This window comes from Thalia democratica, chromosome 5 (genome assembly GCF_965202585.1).
Source record: "Thalia democratica chromosome 5, ktThaDemo2.hap1.1, whole genome shotgun sequence".
Lineage (NCBI taxonomy): Eukaryota > Metazoa > Chordata > Thaliacea > Salpida > Salpidae > Thalia > Thalia democratica.
The window spans coordinates 73,287,090-73,311,474 of NC_139169.1; the positions used below are offsets into that span (position 1 = coordinate 73,287,090).

The 24,385-nt window shown below is 26.6% G+C and overlaps 1 pseudogene; it reads right to left on the minus strand.

Annotated features, from left to right (window-relative positions):
* Positions 1-13,346: 13,346 nt before the first annotated feature.
* LOC145836870 (ADP/ATP translocase 3 pseudogene) lies at positions 13,347-13,960 on the minus strand (annotated as a pseudogene).
* Positions 13,961-24,385: the final 10,425 nt, after the last annotated feature.

Below are 24,385 nucleotides of genomic sequence, written 5' to 3' on the forward strand. Positions count from 1 at the left end.
ACTTTATAACTGTTTTACATATACATTTTATAATAAGTAATACTGCTACTAACTTTAATTTTTAATCTATATAAATCGAGGCAGCTATCTGGTTATTATCTTGAATTACATTTAAAGGTTGAGTTAGACCTAGTTTATAGCTATGAATCTAAAAAAGAGCAGCTTAACTAATACGAACAATTAAAACTCGGCTCAATGTTAACTTGAGTAATTTTTAAGTTCAAAAATTTTACTTTTGTTGCTGCAAACTAAAAATAGCTTCTATACTGCATAAAGCGAACTAAAAGTTTAATAATAATTAAATTAATTATTAACAATTTTAAAATATTTATAACGACGGTGAAGTTCTTAAGTTGATTAAAATTTTAGAGTTTAGTTTTTAGATAGATAAGGTGATACTTAATGACAACCAAACATAAGTTGGAAGTTAGGAGTAAAATGATTTATTGTTAGATATTTAACAGCCTATTTATATGTATATATTAATAAAGTATGAAAAAAGTTATTACTAAAAAAATTAAAATTAAACAGTTTTTGATGAAGTCAGTATTTTGTAAACTGTAGTTTATTTTTATAGTACAGCATTAATTTTTTCGATTTTATTAAGCGTTAATCATTTAACAGCGATTTAATAACAAAATAAATTTTAATTTAGCACCACTGCATACTCACAACTTATTTAATAACAAGTGTATTATAAATAATTTTATAAAGTTGTAAAAATTGAGATAAACTTAAAGAAATCAGTCATTGGGTAGTATCTTGCTAACTTTTAAAATAAAGTTTTTGTTTAGACATTTATAATTGCAAAAAGAATCAAAGTATTACTTCAATTTACAACAAAAAGTCAATATTAAGTTAAAAAATTTCTAAATCTATATGATCGAAGTTAAAACATATTGTGATGAATTTTTGAAATGTAAAAACTAAAACATAATAATTAGATTTAGACATGACTCAATAGTTTGAGATTTTTCTTTTATAAATTCTAAATAGTTAAACAAAAGTTAAATAGGGTATTTTATATACAGAAATAATAAAACTTTATTTGCAATAGTAAAAAGTAATAACAACGTTAAAATGATTATAAAGATAAAAGTAAGTATGTAAATCAAAAAAAAATGTGTAATTTATTTTAAGTAAACTAAAAAAATATTTTAATTTCCTTTCAACATCTGTAAAAAAAAACAACTAAAAAACAAGTTAATAAAAAAAAAAGTTACTGACCGATAGTAAGTGTTAAGGATGATAGTAATATTAAAAAAAAAACTAAATTAAAATAAAAATAAAAAATGTCTCCGTACAAAATTGTCTGTCCTGCAAAAAGTTCTTCGTGCATTTTTATCCCCTCGTGCAAACTTGACAGCTATCTTTACAAAACATATAACATATAAAAACAAATATGACCAAAAAATAATCATTACAACAATAAACCCTCATTTTTGAAACCACAGTCAAGCTTATAAACACAAAAAAGTAAAGCATCGTCTTTTACCTTTTTTTAATGCTTTATCCTTTTTGGAAGGTTGTTACCAAATTTACCACTTTTTGAAAGGTAATTACCAAATTTACCCCCGGTATACAAAACATTGTTTAACTTAAAGAAAAACAAACTAGATTTTTTAAGCATCAAGCTAAATTATTGTAAAACATTGTCATATTAAAAGAGTTCATTTAACTTAAAAATAATACACTGAAATACTAACATATGGATAAAAAAGATAATTAAAAAAAAGTATTTATACAATTTTTAATAAACAAAATTTTCTCTAGGTTAAGAATCACTGATGTATAGGGTCTATGGGAATTAAATTTTGTAAATTATCAAAACTACAAACAATTATTTACAAATTAAAAGTACACAATTAATAAAAAGAAGCAAAACTAGTTAAATATAGATTAACAGTTTTAATTACATAGTTATAAATTGTTCAGCAATCCGGCTAAAATAAGTATATGTCTAAAATAAGACAAAACAAACAACTAGTAAAACAAAACAAGCGACAAACGACATTTAAGATTCTAAAACGCTTTAATGATAATTGATAATCATTACGTGCTTTACTAAGAACTGAAAACGACTATGATTATAATTTTTGCACAATCACAATTAAAGTTATTAATTAGAAAATATTTAGAACTTTTAGAATCATTATTGATACTAACAATAAAAACCTGATTTGTGCAAGCAACAGTACGTTTATAAGTCTAATCTTTATTAGTTGTTATAATTATCGTTTGTCGTTTGTTTTATTTTACTTACTGTTTCTTTATTTTTATTTTAGTGAAAGTATTAATTAAATGGAATTTTGTAGTTATAAACTGTTTATCTATATTTAACTAATGTTATTTTATTCTATTTGTTGATTCTTTTCTAATGAAACATATAACTGTCACTTATTCTAAAATTTATCTTAAATTCAGTTGCTAACAAAAGTAATCGATAAATGTAAATTATATTTTACTTATTTGCATAATAAAAGTGTTTTTTAATAAATCATGTTTTAAATTTCCGTGTATTTCAATTATGTAATAAGTTAAATTAAAAATTTATCAATGACCACAACCTCTTAGCACAGTTTTATGTATTTTAAAAGCTTCTAACAACACTTTAAAAATCAACATTAATGAACATAAAATACTAACAACAATATTTATTTTCAGATTGTTAACTATTTAAATTAAAGTAAATGTCTGTCAACGGGAATCCTTGCGTCTTCTGCAAGTCTCCATTGGATGCACCACACCTATATGGAAAGTTTGAATCTCATGCAGAATCGGGATTGATCTTCCATGAATTTTGCAAGCTGCTATCGAGCGGGCTATACTCACAAAATGATAATGAAGACGTCACAAACACCCACTACAAAGGCTATTTAATAGAAGATATCAAAACCGAAGTTAAAAGAGCTGCGAGAGTAACGTGTAAGTACTGCCGTAAAAAAGGTGCCAACATAGGATGCTGGACCTGTAGTACCTCGTTCCATCTGCCTTGCGGAATTGAGAACAAAGCTCTTTCTATATTTACTGATGACTATAAGTCATTCTGCGTTCTACACAGACCGAGGCCAGCGTACATACAAAATAGTCCTTACTTTGTGGATGTGCTGCACAGAAACGACCAAATAGCACAAGGAGCAGAAAGACAAGTAAATGGCAACATACAGTGTATCAACTGCTCGGAAACAATAACACCTCCTTTCGAAGAGTGCACCGTTTTAAAACCGGACTGTTGCATAGCAGTATACGGCCACAAGCAGTGCTTTCAAAAGCAGGCTTTGAACGCTGGCTCGGAGCATTTCAGGTGTCCCGGTTGCAAAAATACAGTTAAGTTCATAAAAAACATGGTTCAACTGGGAGTTCAGATCCCTGTGCAAGACGCCTCGTGGGAAACTGATGATAGCTTCAGGGATTTGCTCGATGTTACAACATTTTGCTACGCGGATACTTGTAAATGTCCTCAGGGTAAAAATTATAGCGATAAAGATGGAAAATGGGCGATGATGACTTGTGATACATGTAAGGTTTTCATCGTTCACGCAGAGTGTCGAACAAATAAACGCACTAGAAAGTTCAATTGTCAAATTTGTAAAAAAATACAATCTGTGTCTACTTCTACTGCAAGTGACTTTGTTAAACCTTCTATTGTTGCTGAAAACATTCATACTGAACAAAATTCGGCCTCAGCATCTTTACACAACAATAACAGTACTGAAAGCTTATTTACTGGAAAAAGAAAGGTTCTGATAACAAAAGAGAAGAAAAACCAACCAAAACATCCTGGTCTGTCAGATACAATTGTGTCAACTTCTACGGTTTCTACTGCAAGTGCTTCACTAAAAACACCTCCTTTAAAATCGCCAGATGTGAATGATATAGTGAGCGGTAGTTTAAAGTATCGTCCTGACACTTTAATTTTATCTTCAGTTGAGCCGCATCAAATTTGTGCAACCTCGAGTGATCAATCCGAAGATAAAGTTGTTTCAATTTCCTCGCCAATAGTTACTGTTGAAGCAAATGATGTAAGTGACGGATATGCCTTATCAAAATTTTCAAACATATCTTTTCTCGATACTGGTATCGGCCCTCCCAACCAAACTGAACAGGTAGCTCACGAAGAAAGTGACTCGAAAAACGTTTCTACTTCACGAAACAAATCAGTAAAGTCTAGTACTAGAAAGAAAAATAATTCTAAAGCAACTGATAAGGCAGATCAGCAAAAGAAAGTTATTCTGTCAGCACCTATGAAAAAAGTTTCTAGAAGTTTAGAGTCAAATAGAGATGAAAAGAACAATTTAGATCCAAAAGTAAACATTCAATAATATGTATTTTTAATTGTAAATATAAAAGTTCTTTTGTTAACGGTGTAACTAATTTAGAATTTGAATTTTTTTATAATTTTAAATTATGTAATCTTAAAATATAGTCATTTTAATATATACTGACTTAAAGTTCTAAAATTTCATTTGATAATCTATAAAGACGGTTCTAAATTCGTTTTACTAGCTTAGTTAAAAGTATAACTTACAAAAGCTTCTTTGCTTAGATTATATCAAAACCATTATTATACCTATGGTTATATTATTTTCAGACAAAAAATTGCCATGTAGACTATAAGGTCAGCGTGCTTATTTCAAGCAATGAAGAAACTAATGACGGTGAAAAGTTTAAAGAAGCAGCTTCGCAGCAACGAACCAAACTGCGTACTTACAATGAAAAAACTGATGATGATAAAAAGTGTGAAGATGACTTGAACGGAATGTGAGTAATTTGGGTTGTACAGTTTAGGGTTGTACAGATAAAAGTAAACAGTAGATGTTCGAGTATATAAATTTTTGATTTTTATACGAAATTGTGAGTAAAAAAATTTTCATACAATTTAAATTCCACAGTGATAAGCAAAGTGATGACAATGAAGGCTGTGAAGAAACCAACAACGCCGCAACCCAACATGACGAAACAAAGCGAGCTGATGACGTCACAAAAGACCTCCCTGGCAACCAGTCCGATCCAGTCATTTGCATTTCATCAGACGAGGAAGACTCCGACGACACTTTTTTGCTCGGAGATTCCAGCAACCGTGACGTGTCAAGAAAAATAAACTTTTGGGAAGAACAGCTCAGCGATGAGAATTCGGACGATGACGTCATAGACCACGCGGATCCTGATGATTATTACGATGAGGATGGCTTTTAATTTTTGAGCAGTTTCTGTGACTGTGTAGTTTAGTATGACTGGGTAGTTGGAAATGTTTAAACTTTTTATAATGTGAATTGAGATTATAGTTTAAGTTTTTAGTACGAAAATTAATTATTTAAGTTGCAAAAAATATTATACTATTTTTATATTATGCAAGCAATATTTTCGATTACACATTTTGATATGCAAATTGAATCGTAGATATTTGAGTCCGATATAAGTAATTTATATCTTTTACTAAAATATTAGTATTTGATTTACAGTAATTTTATTTTTATGTCAACTTGAATGTATGTATAATGATTTGTTATCCTTTATACGTTTTACTCTTTTTCAAAAATAAATTAAAAATTTATCAACCACGATAGTATTTTGTTTTGTACTGCAATAAATATGAACTTATCAAATATTACTAGTTTGTAAGCAATAAGCAAAGAAGTTATCTATATTATTACTGTATAGTTAGTTTAGACTGAAGAGTTGAAAATGTGTAAACTTTATTTGATTTAGTTGTATGAGCATTGTTGTTTAGCATGCAGTAAATTTTTTCGACTGTACAGTTTGATGAGTATAAGCAAGTTAATCAAAAATATACATCTGATAAAACGAATTGATGTTTTTCGGTAAAAGATTAGTAATTAAATTATGGTTGTTTAAACCTTAAAAAAGTAATTGTAATTCGATGCGAACAGGAAACTAAATTTTATAGTTGTTTGTACAATATGTTTTTTACACTTAATTTTTTAAATTTAAAAATTTAAATTTTTGAAACGAATATCATAATGAGTTTTAAACTGATTTCAAATTAAGATTTTTTGATATTTTACAATAGATAAGTAAATGCTTGTTCTAAAATTTAAATTTAAACGTTTATCTATTCACATACAGATTAGTAAATTCATTTATATATTGACTTTAATTATTAAGTTGATGAAATAATTTTTATTTTATCGATAAGTTGGAATTGAATTTTACGTTACAAAATCTGATTAACAATAAACAAAAATCAAAAATAGATTTAAAAAATACTTTTGTTTTGCTGATTTTATACTAAAGGTTTCCTTAAATAATTTAGCAACTATCGTAGTTATAAGACTTTTATATAACTTATCATTTAATTTCCAACAAAAAATTACAAAACTACGTCATTTTAATATGTCGAAAGTTAAAAATTTATATATGACGTTTTAGTTAAGTATTAAAATAAAATATATTTAATCGCATTTTTATAATGTTTATCCCAGTTTTTTCTCAGGGGTCGCTCAGGAAACAGGAAACTAGTCAATGCTCCTGTTTCATCATTAACTAAAAAACACAATTATTTTATTTATAAAAAAAAAACTTTCTGTGCCAAGTAAAATAGTTTTTTTGTATGCAACTGTATACAGGTTTTAATAATAACCAGATTTCTTAACTAACTGTAAAGTAGGTTTTTTTACAAAGATATAAAAGACATAAAATAACTATTCCTGAAGCCTACAATTAACAAAGTATTAGTTTACTTGTCAGCTGAAACTTTGAAACGGTACGAGTTTTTGAATTATAAATTTAGTTATGTGCTTAGCTTAAATCCAATTAAAATTGTATATGTATTACATTTTATTTAAGAAAATTATCAATAAAATTTAATATAAGAGTTTAAACCTACTACAACTTTAATTTATAACTCACACTGTTTTTTTTTTAATTAAAGACATAAAAGTGTATCATATATTTTCAAATGCTGTACTATATAATTTTCAATATTAATAACATTTTTATAGTTCATTGTATAAACATCTTAATATACTTTAATAAGGTTTATTTACTAAAAAATAAACTGTTAAAAGGATAAATATAAACTAATAAATAGATAAAAAAAATAATTATATAAAACGTAAGGTGAAGTATTTGTTAAGCATTTTGAATGGTAGCTAAAATTTATTCAGAATTTTACTTCTAGTTGCGTGTGTCTTTCTAAAGGTTGAATAAAATAGTAAAAATTGTATATTTTATTATACTTTTAAATGATAAACTATATTTCTGTTAGTTTTAGTTTTAGTTATATTTAGCGACTTAATCAAATTTGACATTTTAAAGTCAGACATCTGCATGAATAAGAGTAAATAGAAAAACCACTAGTAGAAAGAGTCGAAGAAAATTTAAAAGGAAAATCAGCTGTATCCTACCATGTTAGTAATTGTAATAGTTGTAAAAATAAAAGAACATCTGTTAACAATTTTAATATTTTAAAAGAATGTAGGAATAAGTTTTAGACTCTGATCAGTGATGCCAATTCAATTAAATGTTATATACCAATTTTAAACAAATGATTAACTAAACTGGGTATTACAAAAAAGAATATTTATTAGTTGTATATATATATTTATATTTACTAGGTATTAATGTTTATGTGCTTATTTTAATTAGTAATTTAATAAATCTTTTAAGTAGTGTAATATAAAAATTAAGCTGGCTTGTCTTAAAATATCAGTCTAGCTTTAAAACAAGCTAAATCAATAAAAAATTTTATTTTGTATAGTGTAAAGTTTAAAGACAAGCTTGAAATTCTACTTTTTTCTAGGTATTTATATCAACTAAAGCTCTATATCTCATAAGTTTTTATATAATAATGTAAATATTTTATAAAAAGTTCTTGCTGCACTCATAAGTTTTTATATAATAATTTAAATATTTTATAAAAAAGTTCTTGCTGCAGAGCCGAGCTAATAATATTTTTTTAAATCAAATCATTTCACAGGATTTATTGTTGTCAATTTGAAATGATTCGTAGTGATACATCGAATTTTGTTTGCGATTATGCGGTTTGGAGGTACCCTAATCTTTATACAATTTACGAACTTACTGATGATGAGACTTACAGTCAAATTACAGTCCAATGTTTTCTGTGCGAAGACTATATTTCTTTTGATGATTGCAAGGAAGTTGATGAACATGTTCATGAACATGTTAATGATGAAGGATATATGGCATATTATGGTCATTAGGTAAGGAGAATTAAATTGTTAATTTTTTTTGGTAATCTGTTTTGTTATAGTATGCTATTTATGTTGGTAATAACATAGGTGGTGAAGTGTAGAAATCAAATACTTTATAATAGTAATATAAAAAAAAATATTATAACTAAATCAAAAACCTTCTTTAGGTATAAGTTATAACAGTATTTTATCAAATGTACATAACTGTATACAAAAATTCATATATGAGTTGTACTCATTTTAAACGTTCATTTTTTTCAGGTTTTTGTTTTGTATTCCTGCAAAAGTCCACGGTTCCAGTTTAGTTGGAGTTTTTCATCGTTTAGTTGGTCTTCAACCGCACTTGATATTATTATATTTGAAGATTTCTGTTTAAAAAAACTGCTGTGTAAAACAAACAATACAATTTTTGTTTTTTCACTTTCTTATAATTGTGTTTTTGTAACCGTGCTTTTGTGCTAAGTTAATTTGTATATACAGAATAAATTCCGTATCAAATTGTTTGTTATTTTTTGTTTTATCTACAAAGCAGTGGTTTATTCTAAGCTTTCAAAGCAAAAATAATACTTATTAAAAACTTGTTTATTATATCGTCTAAACAATTCTATTCTATATAAAACTTTATTGATGAATAATTTAAAATATACAAGCTCTACCATATAAAAAATTAGAATTTTCACCTTATAAAGAATCAAGTTTCTTAAATTGATTCATAGAATAGCAACGTAAGTTCATTATATACTCTTATTAAGATAAATTATATTCTTATATAAATTATATTCTTAAGAGTAATGAAAGTATCATTCTAATTTTGAGTATGTATAAATTCTCGTATTACTTTTTTAAACTAAACAAAAATCAAATGTGCAAAATTAAGTTTGATAAATTCATTGTAAAGTTTTGCTAGTAAAATTCTAAAATTAAAACTAAGTTTTATGCCGATGAATCAATATAACCAGCTTTTGTGTCTATTAGTAAAGTTAACATTTTTCTTGATTCTATTACTATTGTAATGAATAGTTGATGTATAACTTTTTTTTTAAGTAATGGTATGTAGACATTTTTGTTTCTACTTATGCGTAGCGTGTATGTTAAAAAAAAACGATGTAGTTAACAAATTAAAATGTTTAAAAAAAATTTCATTAACTATTTTTGGAAAAATTTACTTAAACATTACGATTTTTGCTATTATAAACTGATTAAAGAATAATTTCAAAAGAGGTTCAAAGCTTGTAATTTTTTCTTCTTTTTTAGTTTGAGATAGATTTAAAGTTATCTCTTTTGTACAGAAAGTATTGTACTAATTAAGTGTTGATAATGTTTTATTATCTGTTAGATTTTAAGAATTTTGTTACTGATTAAACAGTTTATATAGTTTAAGGTGCTTGTTTATTCACAAAATTTTTTTTTTTTAAAGGAACTAAGTTTCTTACATTAAATACTCGATATTATTTATAAGCCTTTTGTTTCAAAACTTATTTTTGCTAAATGGCCGCTTTACAATTCTTAATTTATTAATTTATTCTATAAAGCAAGTTATTTAAATACGATGCCGGAATTTAACTATTCTTTTACCGTTTAATATCACTTAGACGTTCCAGAAAAATTAAACTACATAAAATTCGAACAGTTTTTTTAGCGATCAAATTCTTAATATACACACTTTTAGAAAGATTATCAAATAAATTTAAGTGCGATACAAAAATTAAGTGCGATACAAAAATTCGTTGCCTTTGTGTAACAATACCGTCTAAAAACTACTAAAACAAGGCTAATATTAATTATCATACAATTAATAATGCATACAATTAATTTAAATGCTTTTTTTTACTATTTAAATGTTTCCTATTTCTAGGCTTCTATAAACTGCAGCAGTTTATATTGTAACTTAAAGCAAAAATTGTTTCATATATTTTTTTAGCATCTTTAGTTTAGTATTAGTAAATAATTAACTTGACCACACCACCAACAACAGTAACATTATCTGAGACAACTTACGACCGTTTTCGACTTATTAGGCAAACAGAGTCGCAAGAAACCACTGTTGATGAGTTTTGATTAGGATGAAATCGGTCGTAGGTTGTCTCTGACGCTGTTGTGTGAAGTTAGTTTTTATGTTTGTTACCGCGAGGCTTCTAAGCCTTGTTGATGATGACCAAAATAAACAATGGTTTATTACTTATCATTTAGTTTAATCCTAAATTTAACTTTCTATTACACCTTTTTTGTTTGTTTAAAAAAGATTTTTTCTGCTTTTGATTAAATCTTAAACGATATTTAAAGTAACTTTAGTTTAAAAAAAATGGATAACATTAAAAACAAAGTGTTCCAAGTTTAATTTATTGTTTTTATAAGTTTTTCGCTATAGTTATTTAACGATTAACTAATTTTAAATGAAAATAGTTAATTAATATTACTGTTTTATTAGTTCATGCTAACCTAGTAGCCTGATGATAAAATTAGTGTGCCTGAAAACTAGTTTACTGTGTATGGCTACATGACAATTAACTGTTCTGAATTGGTTATCAAAAATAAATGTACATCAGAGTTTTACAATGTGGGCAATAATCTGCAAAGGGGCCAAATGGGAGCCACAATGCCATTATTAGACACTCTATCCGATATTATTGAGGTGAACATTGTCATAAATATCTAAACTTTGCTACATAAAATAAATGCTGGTTTATTACTTATTATGTAGTTATAATCCTAAGTTTAAGTTTTTAGCACAGCATTTCATTTTTGTTTATAAACAAGATTATTTTCGATTATGTTAAAATGTTAAACGATACGTATAATTATTTTAAATAAAAAAAATGGTAACAAGTAACTTTAATCGGGCAATTCTAAACGTTTTCCTTTGGTGTTACAGAATCTTTTGTTCAACAATAGAGTATTTAATGTAGAGGCTTTTAACAATAAACTTCAGAAAACTACGTAAATATCTACTACAAAAATGAATGAACTTTTGCATAAATATGAAAATGTTTAAAATTTATTGAATTTAAAACTACCAGTTTACCAGAATGAAAAAAATTTAATTAGCACTTCAGTTTTCTTATTTTTAATGATTTAAATAAGTTTATATGGAAATCCTGTTTTCATTGACAGTGTGAAAATTTTCTCAATACATTGTGAAGCTACCATGAATAAGGAAATATTATACATAATAAAATAAAATCGAAAAACTAATCGAAAATGTAATTAACTTGTGTTAATAATAGAAAAACATATTTAATGATATATAAATAATATTTTTGTCATAAAGTTACAATAAGTTTGTTTAAAATTAAGTTTAAATTAAAAATAAACTAATAGCGAAGATAAAGAATTATTAGACAGATCTATTTAAAGCAATAAATGTGAAATTACGGTTTTTTAATGTCCTAAAAATAAAAACAATGTGTGATTTCGTCAAAAGTTTTAAGAGTTAAGTATGAAACCCTTTGGGTCGTAACAAAAATCAAAAATAGTTTTAAAAACATGTTTGCAAACTGGTTTGCAGATTTTATACTAAAAGCTTCCTTTATAAAGTTTCGCAACTTTCGTAGTTTCAAAACTTTTATATAATTTAAATTTTTTATTCTACAAAACATTATAAAACCTTTTTGACAAAGCTTAAAAACATTACGAACTAAACTTCCCTTGATGTCAAAAATTGAGCATACAGATTTTATTATTAATAAATATTTTTAAACGAAAACCATATTCGACCGCATTTTTATTATTTTTTTTACAGTTGTTTCCAGGGATCGCTCAGGAAACCAGTCAAAACACGCCCACTGTTTAATCATTAACTAAAATAAACTAAAATATATATTTTTTATATTCAAAAACTTTCTGTGCCAAGTAAAATAATTTATTTGTACGCTACTGTATGCTTATTTTAAAGGTTACCAATTTTTTGTAATTTATTGTTAAGAAGTTTTTTACAAAGATATAAAATACATAAAAAAACTATTCCTAAAGTTTACATTTCACAAAGATTTTAATACATAAGTACTCGTTTACTATTCAGCTGAAACTGTAGTACGGTACAAGTTTTTTAAATATAAATTTAGTTATGTGTTACGCTTACATCCAATTAAAATTAAACTGTTTTACATCTTAAATTTCTACTCAAAATGTTACATTTATCGAGAGACATATACAGTTACGCTAAAAAAAGTTTTAAGAAAAAAAAGTTAACAAAATTCAATAAAAGTGTTTAAAATTACTAAAACTTAAAATTTTAACTTGCCTTATTTTTCGGTTTAAATATACAGCAGTGACTTAATTCTTCAAATGTCGTACTATCTTATTTTCTTTATCTTAAATGGATTAAAGAGATATCTGAATATACTTTATTTATGTTTATTTACAAAAGAATAAACTGTTAGAAAAATGAATATTCCCTAACAAATAGATAAAACATTTTTAAATAAGTAAATAACACATAAGGTTAAGTGTTTCTTGTGCTTTTTATCATCTTGTAATGAATTGTTATTCAGTTCACTATTTTTAGCTGCGTTAGCCTTTTTTCTCGGGTCGCACTGCACAGAAAACAGTTTTTCTGTGGACCGCTTATTTTAAGTATCTGCAGTTATCAATACAAACTAAATTTGTTTTGAACTAGAACTACAATGAAATAAGTAAAAATACGTAACTATAAACTATTAAATTAAGAGCATAATTGTAAGTTTGTAACGTAAATGTTTTTTACTAGTTTAAAATGATTAGTTTTTTGCTAAAAAGAATGCAGACTTTTTCTTTTCCGTTTGCAGTTTACCGATCTGGATATACATTGTTAATAAAACAATATCATTATAATTATCAGTCCACTTTATTTTTGACCTGTTTATTTATTTAACTATAATATATCTGAGTAACTTAATTAGAAACTATTACAAGGACAGTCATTTTTTTAACAAAAAATGTGAAACATTAAAATAGAAAACCCAAAGTAAGGTTTTAAAAACTACCAACTAACTGAACCAAACACAAGTTTGCTTTAAAATGCGCTTTTTCACGCACTTGAAAACCGTCCCGTTCAGACATGTTAAAAAGCTCTGCTTTGTTTACTCAAGCGTGAAATTACTAACTTAAAACAAACCAAAAATAAAACACTTCATTGCTGAATTACCATAGTAACTTTTAGCATTTTAACATCTCTGGTCCCGTTTACAGCGTTCACCTGCCGTCCATCTTTTTCAGCTCGTCGTACAGAACCAAGACCATGGCGCTTCCGAATCCCCTCAAAACATTGGAGAGCGCCCCCTTGTGGAAAGCCCTCGCTCCCCCCTCACCGCAGTACATTTTCTTGACGCAGTCCGCGTAGCCGCCGTAATGTCGTTCGCTCGGTCTTCTACCGCCCTGCATCACCAGCCTGTTGTTGCAGCTTAGGGGATTTTTAGAGTTTTATCTGCTACAAATATTTCCTTGCTCAAGGTGAGTTTTTGGCGATCAAGTGACTTTTTGAAACCAAACTTTTTAGTACGCAAACACTTTTTTGAACTAGTAACTATTTGGTGCCTTTACTATATAAAAAAAAGTCTTTAGAAATTTTAGTCTTAAGAAATTTAGATTTTGAAATTTTTTATAATAATTGTGACGTAGTAATGTTACAGTTTATTGTACGATTAGCTGATTTGAAATAATACGCTGTGATTGTTAATTTATGGTTTTTAGGAAAGTTAAGAAAGCTTATTTTGGAAAAGTGTTTTAAGCTATTAGAAATTTTTTTTTAGACTGTTAGTTTTTTAAACTGTAACTTACTGAGGAGCACATGAAAATTTACATCTCATATGTGAAACAGCTGTATAAATTATAGATTTTATATAATTAGATAAATATTTAGCTCCAATTTAGTTTGTCGAGCACTATCGACCAGAACTTTTTATAAAACCTTTAATATTTTCATATATATATATATATATATATATATATACATATTATTATTTTTACACTTAATTTTTTTTATTATAATTGTTACCTCTAACCCTTACAATCGGTCAGTAGCATTTTTTTTCAGTTTTTTTTTTTTAATTATTTTTATTAGTTGTTTTTTTATTTTTATTTTTATTTTCACTGTTACCCCTAACCCTTACCCTCGGTCAGTAGCTTTATTATTATATTTTTTTTTATTAAAATGTTTTTCTTTTCTTTAAAAAAAATATTTTCTATTTTTTTTACTCTTGTTCAAAAATGTAACTCGTGCAAATTTGGCTTCGTGCAATTTTGTGCACTCGTGCAAATTTGTTTTCGTGCAACATAGTAAGCTCGTGCAATCCAGTTACTTCATGCAGTTTAGATCCGTTTCCCATTTATTCAGTATAGTTAAATACCCTACTTATTTTGATTTCAAGCTTAAGTAATAAAATATTCTAACAAAAGTCAAGTTTTCATTACTTGATTGATAACTTAAATCAACTTAACATTTTCACTACTTAATTATCATTTTCACAAGAATTCAAAACAGTTATAAACTCTTAAAAAAATTTCAAATCATTTAGTTTAAAATGTGTTTATACTTATTGAATTCTTAGTAAGAACTTACATAGTTTTAAAATATATTAGCTTCAAAACTCAGTAAAATCAAAACATATTATAGTATTAAAACAAATGATTCAAATTGTCTTTTTGTTTTAACTTTGATGTTTCAGGTAATTAACAAGTTTCCCACAAGTTCAGAATAATCCTGGATACTTTGAAATTTTTAAAAGTCTTAGTGTGATGCAGGATAACTCAGGAAGTTCAAATTTATTTTTTGAACTCAGACTTGCTCAGGATAGCTTTTTTTATCTCAATACATTTTTCAGTTTTCAGGTCAGTTTTTCTCTATCTTTTAAATGAGATATAGTTGATTAAGTTTAAACATTTAATTACAAAGTGGTAATTTTCGTTGAAGAGCTTAGTTTTTTCTGATTTTAAAGTTTTAATTAAAAAAAAGAATTAAAATAAAGTCCTGGATTGCTATAGGTCAGTTTAAAGTCATTCAAGACAGTTTATAAGAAATCAGAACAGTCTTTACTTAAAGGGTTACAACCCTGACAAACTTTATTTAAATTTATACAGTCAATGTTTGTCTTAATAAAAAAATATTTTTATTCAAAGAGTAGCATATTTGGTGTTAAAACAATTACATTTATTTTTTTGCAAATTATTAGATTATCATTTTAACTTTTTTTTTTTGCATTCTACATTTTCAATTACTAGATTTTTGATTTTTAATAACTTCTTTTATTAAACTAAGCTAAAATAAAAAAATGAACACATTACTTATATAGTACTAAATATTACAGTAAGAAATCTAATCTGCCGTATTAAACCAATCTTAAACTACTATTTTCATTTAAATTTACTTTTTTATATTTATTATAGAAAAAAACCGTTATAACTTAGGATACCTTTAAAAACTATAAAATTAATTTTGGTTTTCTTAAAATTGTTTAACTACATTACTAATTTTAGATTTACATGTAACAATAAAACATAATATAAGAAAAAATGTCTGGATAACAAATAATAATGCAGTCTTAACACACTTCACTTTACTAAAACAATTTTTTTTTTTTCATTTACTGTTGTTAACAGTTATTTGATTGGAATGGAAATATGTAACTAAATTAGGTGATAACATAAAAGTATACAATTTTACCAATTTTTTAAGCATTTCATTTTTAATGCATAACAACTATTGGTTTATTAAGGATTATTAAATTAGTGTTACTCTTCTACTAACATGGCTCGAATTTTTTCGAAAATTGAAGTTAATGAGTTTTTTTCAATCAATGCTGTGAAGGCTGGTAAAAAATCCGATTTTGAACTCCGAAAATTTCTAGATAAGTTTGATGAGAAAGATAAAATCATGAGCGGGTCTGATTCTGCTTCAAGTCTTTTGAAAAAAGATGAGGATAAGGTTAGTCAAACACAAGCTTCCGAACTTGTCCAAAAGCATGAGTTTGAAAAGAAGCCAGTTGCTTACGATCCCTGTTTTGTTGCGTTTGCGTCTTGTAATGACGAAGGTTTTGTTCCTGTTCGACCTTATGGTCAGGCTTCAGTATCCAAACATTCTGAAAGTGACGATGTGAATGTGAAACCAGATCCTTTGGTTGAAACTGCAGTATCCAAACAATCTGAAAGTGACGATGTGAATGTGAAACCAGATTCTTCGGTTGAAACTGCAGTATCCAAACAATCTGAAAGTGACGATGTGAATGTGAAACCAGATCCTTTGGTTGAAACTGCAGTATCCAAACAATCTGAAAGTGACGATGTGAATGTGAAACCAGATTCTTCGGTTGAAACTGCAGTATCCAAACAATCTGAAAGTGACGATGTGAATGTGAAACTAGATCCTTTGGTTGAAACTGCAGTATCCAAACAATCTGAAAGTGACGATGTGAATGTGAAACCAGATCCTTTGGTTGGAACTGCAGTATCCAAACAATCTGAAAGTGACGATGTGAATGTGAAACCAGATCCTTCGGTTGAAACTGCAATATCCAAACAATCTGAAAGTGACGATGTGAATGTGAAACCAGATCCTTTGGTTGAAACTGCAATATCCAAACAATCTGAAAGTGACGATGTGAATGTGAAACCAGATCCTTTGGTTGGAACTGCAGTATCCAAACAATCTGAAAGTGACGATGTGAATGTGAAACCAGATCCTTTGGTTGAAACTGCAGTATCCAAACAATCTGAAAGTGACGATGTGAATGTGAAACCAGATCCTTCGGTTGAAACTGCAGTATCCAAACAATCTGAAAGTGACGATGTGAATGTGAAACCAGATTCTTCGGTTGAAACTGCAGTATCCAAACAATCTGAAAGTGACGATGTGAATGTGAAACCAGATCCTTTGGTTGAAACTGCAGTATCCAAACAATCTGAAAGTGACGATGTGAATGTGAAACCAGATCCTTCGGTTGGAACTGCAGTATCCAAACAATCTGAAAGTGACGATGTGAATGTGAAACCAGATCCTTTGGTTGAAACTGCAATATCCAAACAATCTGAAAGTGACGATGTGAATGTGAAACCAGATACTTCGGTTGAAACTGAAGAATCCAAGTCTGACCTAACTGAAAAGGAAAAGGAAAGATTGGAATCATTGAAATCATTTCATCATGATATGGTGATAATTTCTGAGGGCTATGCATAATTAAATTTATTTAATTTGGTTGCTCTGATTATATTTGTTTTTATTTAGAATCATTTGAGTTAACGTGATTTTGTGTTGGTTTTTCGAATTACTGTGTTTGATTGCGTAACTTTGGTTGTTAATAAAACTCACTGAAAATGAACACTTCTGATTTGTAAATGACATTTAACAGTTTTTATAGCATTTTAAAAAATTTAGTAGTTACAAAGAACAGTCTTGGTTTCTACAATAAGTATTTATTTCTACTGAAAAGTTATGTAGCTAAACTAACAAGAATTATTTGCAAAGTTTTAAAATAACCATTAAATAAGAAAATCTGATTAACTGCTTACTTCTTAAAAACACCTTACATCGATTTGATGATTTGCAACAAGTATTAGTACAGCTGTTTTAAAAAACAACTAAGTAAGTTTTTATCATTTACATTAACGTAACTAATGAAACACTGATATAATATTATTTTGTTGCTATGAGTAGAATTAGAAAGTGCGGGAAACTAAATTCATCAAAAAGTTTCAGAAACTAAGTTGACTCTTTTATAATTTTAGATTAACTTGTTTATAATACTTCATTAGTTTTCATTAAATTCTATGCTTAATTCAGCTTAAAATTATAAAATTTTTTTTTAGTCTTGCATTTAATATTTATTATTTTTTAACAACAAAAAACCGATTCATTTTATGGTTTAGGCCATGCTCACATGAATACAAAATTTATTGGTTATTTAAGTTCATGTTGTAATTAACTTCACATTATGTACTTTCTGTCAGGATAGCAAGTTTTATTTGTAATATTATTTATGTCCATTTCTTGAAAAACAACTATTAAATAAAAACTATCAAAGTAAAAAAAATAACGAATAAATATCATTTTTAGTTATTAATAGTTACTTTCTGAATCTCATAATGAAAAAGATAGTTTCTTAATTGTTTTTTTCTATACCTTTTTGATTTAACTACTTATAAAACATCAATGTTTACAATGGTTTGTAACCCAAAAGCAAATATTTTTTGGTTATAATAAAAACTAAAAAACTTTACTTTCCTAGTTATACTGTTCAATACGATGATGTATAAAATAAAATAAAAGATAAATAATATCTTTTAAAGAATAACAAAAGTGTGAGAGTTGATGTAACTGTATAGAAAAATTATTTAAAAAGAGTTTGAGAGTTTTATAAAAACAGTACAAAATCGTTGCAATTTTTATAGCTTTATCATAAAGAGATTTTAAAAACTACAGGTTAAAAATGCTTATGTAAAATATTTTTTTTCAGGCAGCACGGTTTTTAAAGTCAAATATAATTGATTTTAACTTAAGTTTTTTATTATTGGGTTGCCATTTTTCCTAACCAGCACAATTTTTAGAAATTGTACAAATTTTACTTATACAATATTGTAAAATACAGATTTATTTGTAAAATTTTTTCAAACTCTTGTAAAACAAAACCCTAAAATATAAACTTTCTACTGATATAACATAAACGATAATTACTTCTAATAAACTAAAATAAAACCAATAATTTTTGTTAAATTTCTTTAAACTTTACTTGATAGTTTTAAATGTTTAAACAATTTGAAAATTGCAATATCTCTTATTTCACAAAAGAAATTAGAAAAACAAAACATAAACGCACTATTAAACTCTTTGAGCATAAAAGGCACATAAAGTTTTTAAGTTTAAGTTCTTATTTCCAAAAAGAAATCGTTTAAAACATTTTAGTTTAAAAATTCGGTCTACAATATAATTCATTAGTGTTAAGAATAAACGGTTCCGGATTTTCAGTATTTAATACATAATAGTAAGCCTGTTTAATTAAATTTTTATTTTTGCGATTACTTACGTTCTCAGTACAGTGCTTATTGACTTATCCGGACATTCACTTATCCGGACATTCACTTATACGGGCAGTTTCGGTCTGGAGAAACTACAAAAAGATTTCAATAGTAAAAACAAAAATTCATTAAAAAGTTTCACTACTTTTTAAATTCCATAAGTTTTCTGCTAAAAAACGTGAAAAGACTGTATAACAAACGTCTATTTTTCTATATTTTAGTAAAACTTCCAATAAAAACTAGTTTGTTAGGAGTGATATATTTCCGTTAAATTGACTTTAAACTTAGTCGAAGTTTCTTGTTCTTTATGTCTGTTTTTTTTTCTTTGTTTAATTTTTTATTTATTTAAAGAGATAGGTTTACATTGTTTTAGTTTTTAAAGATAAAATTAATTTATATTTCTCTTGATCAAAAATTAATCTTTTTTTAAATTAATAGTTAGGGCAGGTGGAATTGCAAAAGATGAATTTTACTTGCTTGACCCTCAAAAAACATATACAGCTGCAGAGGGTTAGTAAGTCTGATGTTTTTCTACCTATGAATAAATAAATTAACTAATCTTAAGTTTAGCTTTTATTATTTATCATTATATTATATATTACTCAACTAACTATTACTATGTATTAGTTTTTACCAAAAGACTTTTATTATGTATTGCATTATAAGCAGCAGTTATATTATTATACGAAAAAATTGATTTTTTGTACTTATCCATAATTTTGGTTATCCGGACATGTTTACAGAAAAATCTTGCCCAACGTGTCCGGATAAGTGAATAAAATCTGTACTGTGTTTTCTTTTACCTAGAAAACTTTGTAATTAATTATTAACAGGCTATATGGTTAAAGTTATTGTATTTATAAATGTTTTGTTAGAAAAAGTATTTTCTAAAATGTTTTTTATACTAAATACGTTATTAGAAGTTAAAGTAGAGCTGCGTGACTAAATAGTTAACTGACACGCGATAAAACACAGAAAAATATAAACACTGAATATAATTAAAAACTTATCTATTGTCCATAAATACACTCCTAGAATCGTTAATAGACGCAGATATTTGACAAGAAAACTTCGATAGATTGTCTTAACTAGAACACTATTTATTTCTAAGTTTAAACGATGGTATAAACATATAAATTTAACTAGTGTTATTAAGATACATAACAAAGAGTTACTTTTTAGTTACAACAAGTATTTACAATGCTTTTTGATCCTTTTCTCCTAGAAATTAATTGACAATTTCGGTGCAGTATTTAACTCTATTCCATTCTGGGAAATTTTTGTATCATCAAAAACTATCTTGTGAATTTTCGATCGCAGAGCTGACAGAATGATTTTACTTTGCACCATTCGTTGTGCAAACAAGTTTATTTGCGACAGTTTTTATTTTGCTCTTTAGCTGCTTGCAGGCCTTAAACGTTCTCAAGTTCGCAAATTTTATTAAGCGGGCGAATCGTTTTTAACATGTTATGAAAACAATCAAAACTTTTTCGACTGTTCAATAAACTTTTTTATCATAACTAGTTATGCCGGGATGGTTGTCGACTATTTCAAGAATACGTGTTCATGTTATAAAAAATTGTCAAAAAACAACTTAAAAATTCTGTAAATTTTAAAACAACTAGCAAGTGGTTTTATGTTTCGTGTGATTGTAACCTGTGGCATCGATGTACATTTTTAAGAGTTGCCATGCAATATTTACTGCCGCAGAGTCCATCGAGGATAATTAATTCACTTTTGATACAAAAAGTATTTTTAAACAAAAAAAATTTAGTTAGAGACCGTCGGTTTTTACATGTATTGAAATTCTTGATCGTGGAATTGTTTAACATTAATTCTTTCAGTTATTGATTTCAAAGAATAGCGGCAGCACAAATTCCAATTAGTTGTTCCAGTGTTAATCTACCTTGGTAGAATTTTTATCTTTGTTAGGTAAAATAACTTATCCAGTATTTAACTGAAACTTTCAGTTGTCGACAACGAGTGTTGTATACATTTTAACTACTTTGTAAAATATAGTTAAAATGTAAAGGATAAGTATAAACATACGGGATACTTGGATAAGAATCATAAATCGGGTTTAATAGCAAGAACTAACTAGTTATTTTAGAATTTACTTAAATTTGAGAAATTTCTCAAGTATTTTTTTTTTAACTTCTTAAAGTTTAGCTTACTTTGTTTCAAAGTAGAGATGTGTTGTTCGGTATTAGGGCTAGCTTACATATACTGCTAAGGAGAAAACAACTTTTCGAATCAGTTTCATTTCAATTATACGCAGTGATAGATATAAAGGTCATAAATTAGGTATTCAGTTTTAAACTTTGAAAAATACTTGAGCAAAAATTATCTAAAGACAATATTTATTATAAACAACTATAAACTGGTATGTTAAAGTTAATTGTACAATTGTTATAGAGTGTGTACTCTGAAAGTATATTAACATGCATTGGTGTTCATTTACTATATAACACGTAAAATAAGTAAAACTTCTAACTTAAGTAGGTAAGTTATTATGGTTTGGTTGCATGACAACTCAAGTTCCTATCAAACAATTAATGCGCCATAGCTCAAAATATTCTTTAATAGATAAAAAATGAGTTTGCAGTTCTAACTAACACCTACAATTTTTTTTTTTGCAGAAAACACTTATTAAAAAAGACTTTTAAAACCTACCAAAAATTACTATATCTTAAATTATTTTGGCCAACCTCCAAAAATATTTAAAAAATTTTCAAAGAAAAAATTTTTTTTAGTCATTTATGAAAGCTACACTTTTTTTCAAAAATATATTACATTTTGAGATGTGGCACTTTATGAAAATTAAAAGTATGAGTTTAGAAGTTTGAATATCGTGCATCCCCTATTTTATACTTCCTTTAATAAGACAAATATTATTTTACGTTGTATGAATATTAAACATTTAATTTTTAAAATACTTTTTATTAATTAAAGCTTATTGTGAATGATTAACATGTATTTTATATACTATCACTTATTAATGTAATATTTTAGTACAAATGTTCTTTTTTATTTTCGAATCCTTTTTCGCAGTACTTATTTTTTGACAAAACACCGTAGAAATGCTAAAATATTTAACACAGAGAAATATATGTTAGAGAAATACAAAAGTACTGTGCAAAAAACTTTTATGGTTTTTAATCAAGATAGCTAAGTTATTTAAAATAAAAAAGCAAGTTTAAGTCACACGTAAAAAGTATTAAGTAGTTTTATTTGCTTTGTTGTTTTGGAAGCTGATAATTACTAACCCGCGATCATTTCTAACCCGATTATTTCTACCCTAACCATTTCTAACGCGATCATTTCTAACCCGATCACTTCTAACCCGATAATTTCTAACCCAATCGTTTCTAAACCGATCATTTCTAACCATATTACTTCTAACTCGATTATTTCTAACCGATCGTTTCTAACCCGACCACTTATAAACGATAACTTCTAACCCGATCATTTTCAATTTAACCAATATTAGTTTGTTTGTTTTTATGTTTTTTAATATCAGGATTTAAATTTCAAAAAAATACAAAACTTTACAAAATTGTTCTTTTACTGAATTTTAAGTTTATATTGTCTTAAACATAACAAAGTATCTTTTTTGTTCTACTTAAAGTGTACTTTTAATATTAGCTTAATTTCAACATATTACAGCTTCAAATTATTTTCTTCGTTTTGACTTTTATTTATATATCAATATGCTTAAATCGAATTACAAAAGATTTACTAAACGAAAGTCATTCTAAATTAAGAGGAAACATAAGACATTCTTCTTGACTTTAAAATTTCAACAAACAATTTCTTTCTTCATTACGTATATTTTTTACAGAATTTGATAGCTATATGATACAGTTAAAATGAATTATGTTTTATTTTAATTCGGGTTTATTGGGTCAGTGCTAGAGCTCAATAAAAAAAAAAAAAAGAACTTTTAGCTTCTTTTAGTCTGCGTAGCATATCTCAAAAAATAAATAAAGTTTTTACTAACTTTATTTTCAGTTTTTTCAATGAATTAATCTAATCTATAACTGCTTTTGTTTTTTATATAAAAATAGTCTATTTTTGGTTTTTCTCGTTTTGGTCTTTAGTTAAGGTCTACTTGTTCAGTCATTATTTTAATCTAAGTTCATTTAAAAACAAAAATGAACTTTGAAAACTAATCATTGAAAAAAATCAAATTGAATCTTTCTTAGTTTGCGTAGCATTAAAAAAAATAAAAACAGCATTTTTAACTTTTTAAGATGTTTAACAAAAAGTTTTTGTTTTGGTCACTAAATTTAAATTTTTTTAGTACTTTTTTGACTTAGTAAGAAAACCGTAAACAAAGACAAACATGTACCGAAAATAAATAAAAACAGCCAATATCCCATAAAATATCAAGTTTAAATAAAAAACAAAGACACTGACTATTAAGGTAAATTCACTGAAGTGTAACCAAAAGAAAGTAAGTAGAAAAAATATTATTATTTTAGATGTGCTATGCAGACAAAAAAGCCAAAATTTCCCACTATTTCATTAAAATAAATTAAAACAACATAATCACAATCTAAACAACAACAAAAAAGAGAAATCTTAAAAATTCTTACATCTAAATTAAGTATAATTAAAAGTAAATTCTTGTAAAAAACTCTTTTTTACATTGTAAATTTAGTTCTAAAAAAATTAATAGATTAACTCAAGTACTAGTTTCAGACACAACAAAAGTTTTTAAATTTTGTACAAATTTTTTAAGAGATTAAGTAGACGATAAATAATAATCCTCGGACTTGTTATATTAACAAGCAAGTCTGTTTAAGTGGTATACCTAAAAATTAAGATTTTCAGCTAATCAAAACAAAAGTATTTAAGTTCGCTCAATGTTTATTTAAATTCCATTATCAAAAAAAAAATCTGTGCAAGTTCTTAAGCTTGAATTGGAAATCAACCGACTATAAAATAGTAATTTATTAGTGAACAACTATACAACGCTAGCGCTAGACTTACAGCATAACATCGAGCTAGACTATATAATAAAGGTCTCTATATCTAAATGTTACATTTGTGTTTAACTTCTAAAACTTTCTTGCTTTAAAAATACATCCTACTTACGTACATGACAAATATATATAACTTAAACATAGTAATAACTGCTTAGTTGATGAATCCAATTAAGCAGAATTAAAAAAAAAACTAAATAAGCTATTAACTCTTATTTGATCAAAAAATTAAGAACATTG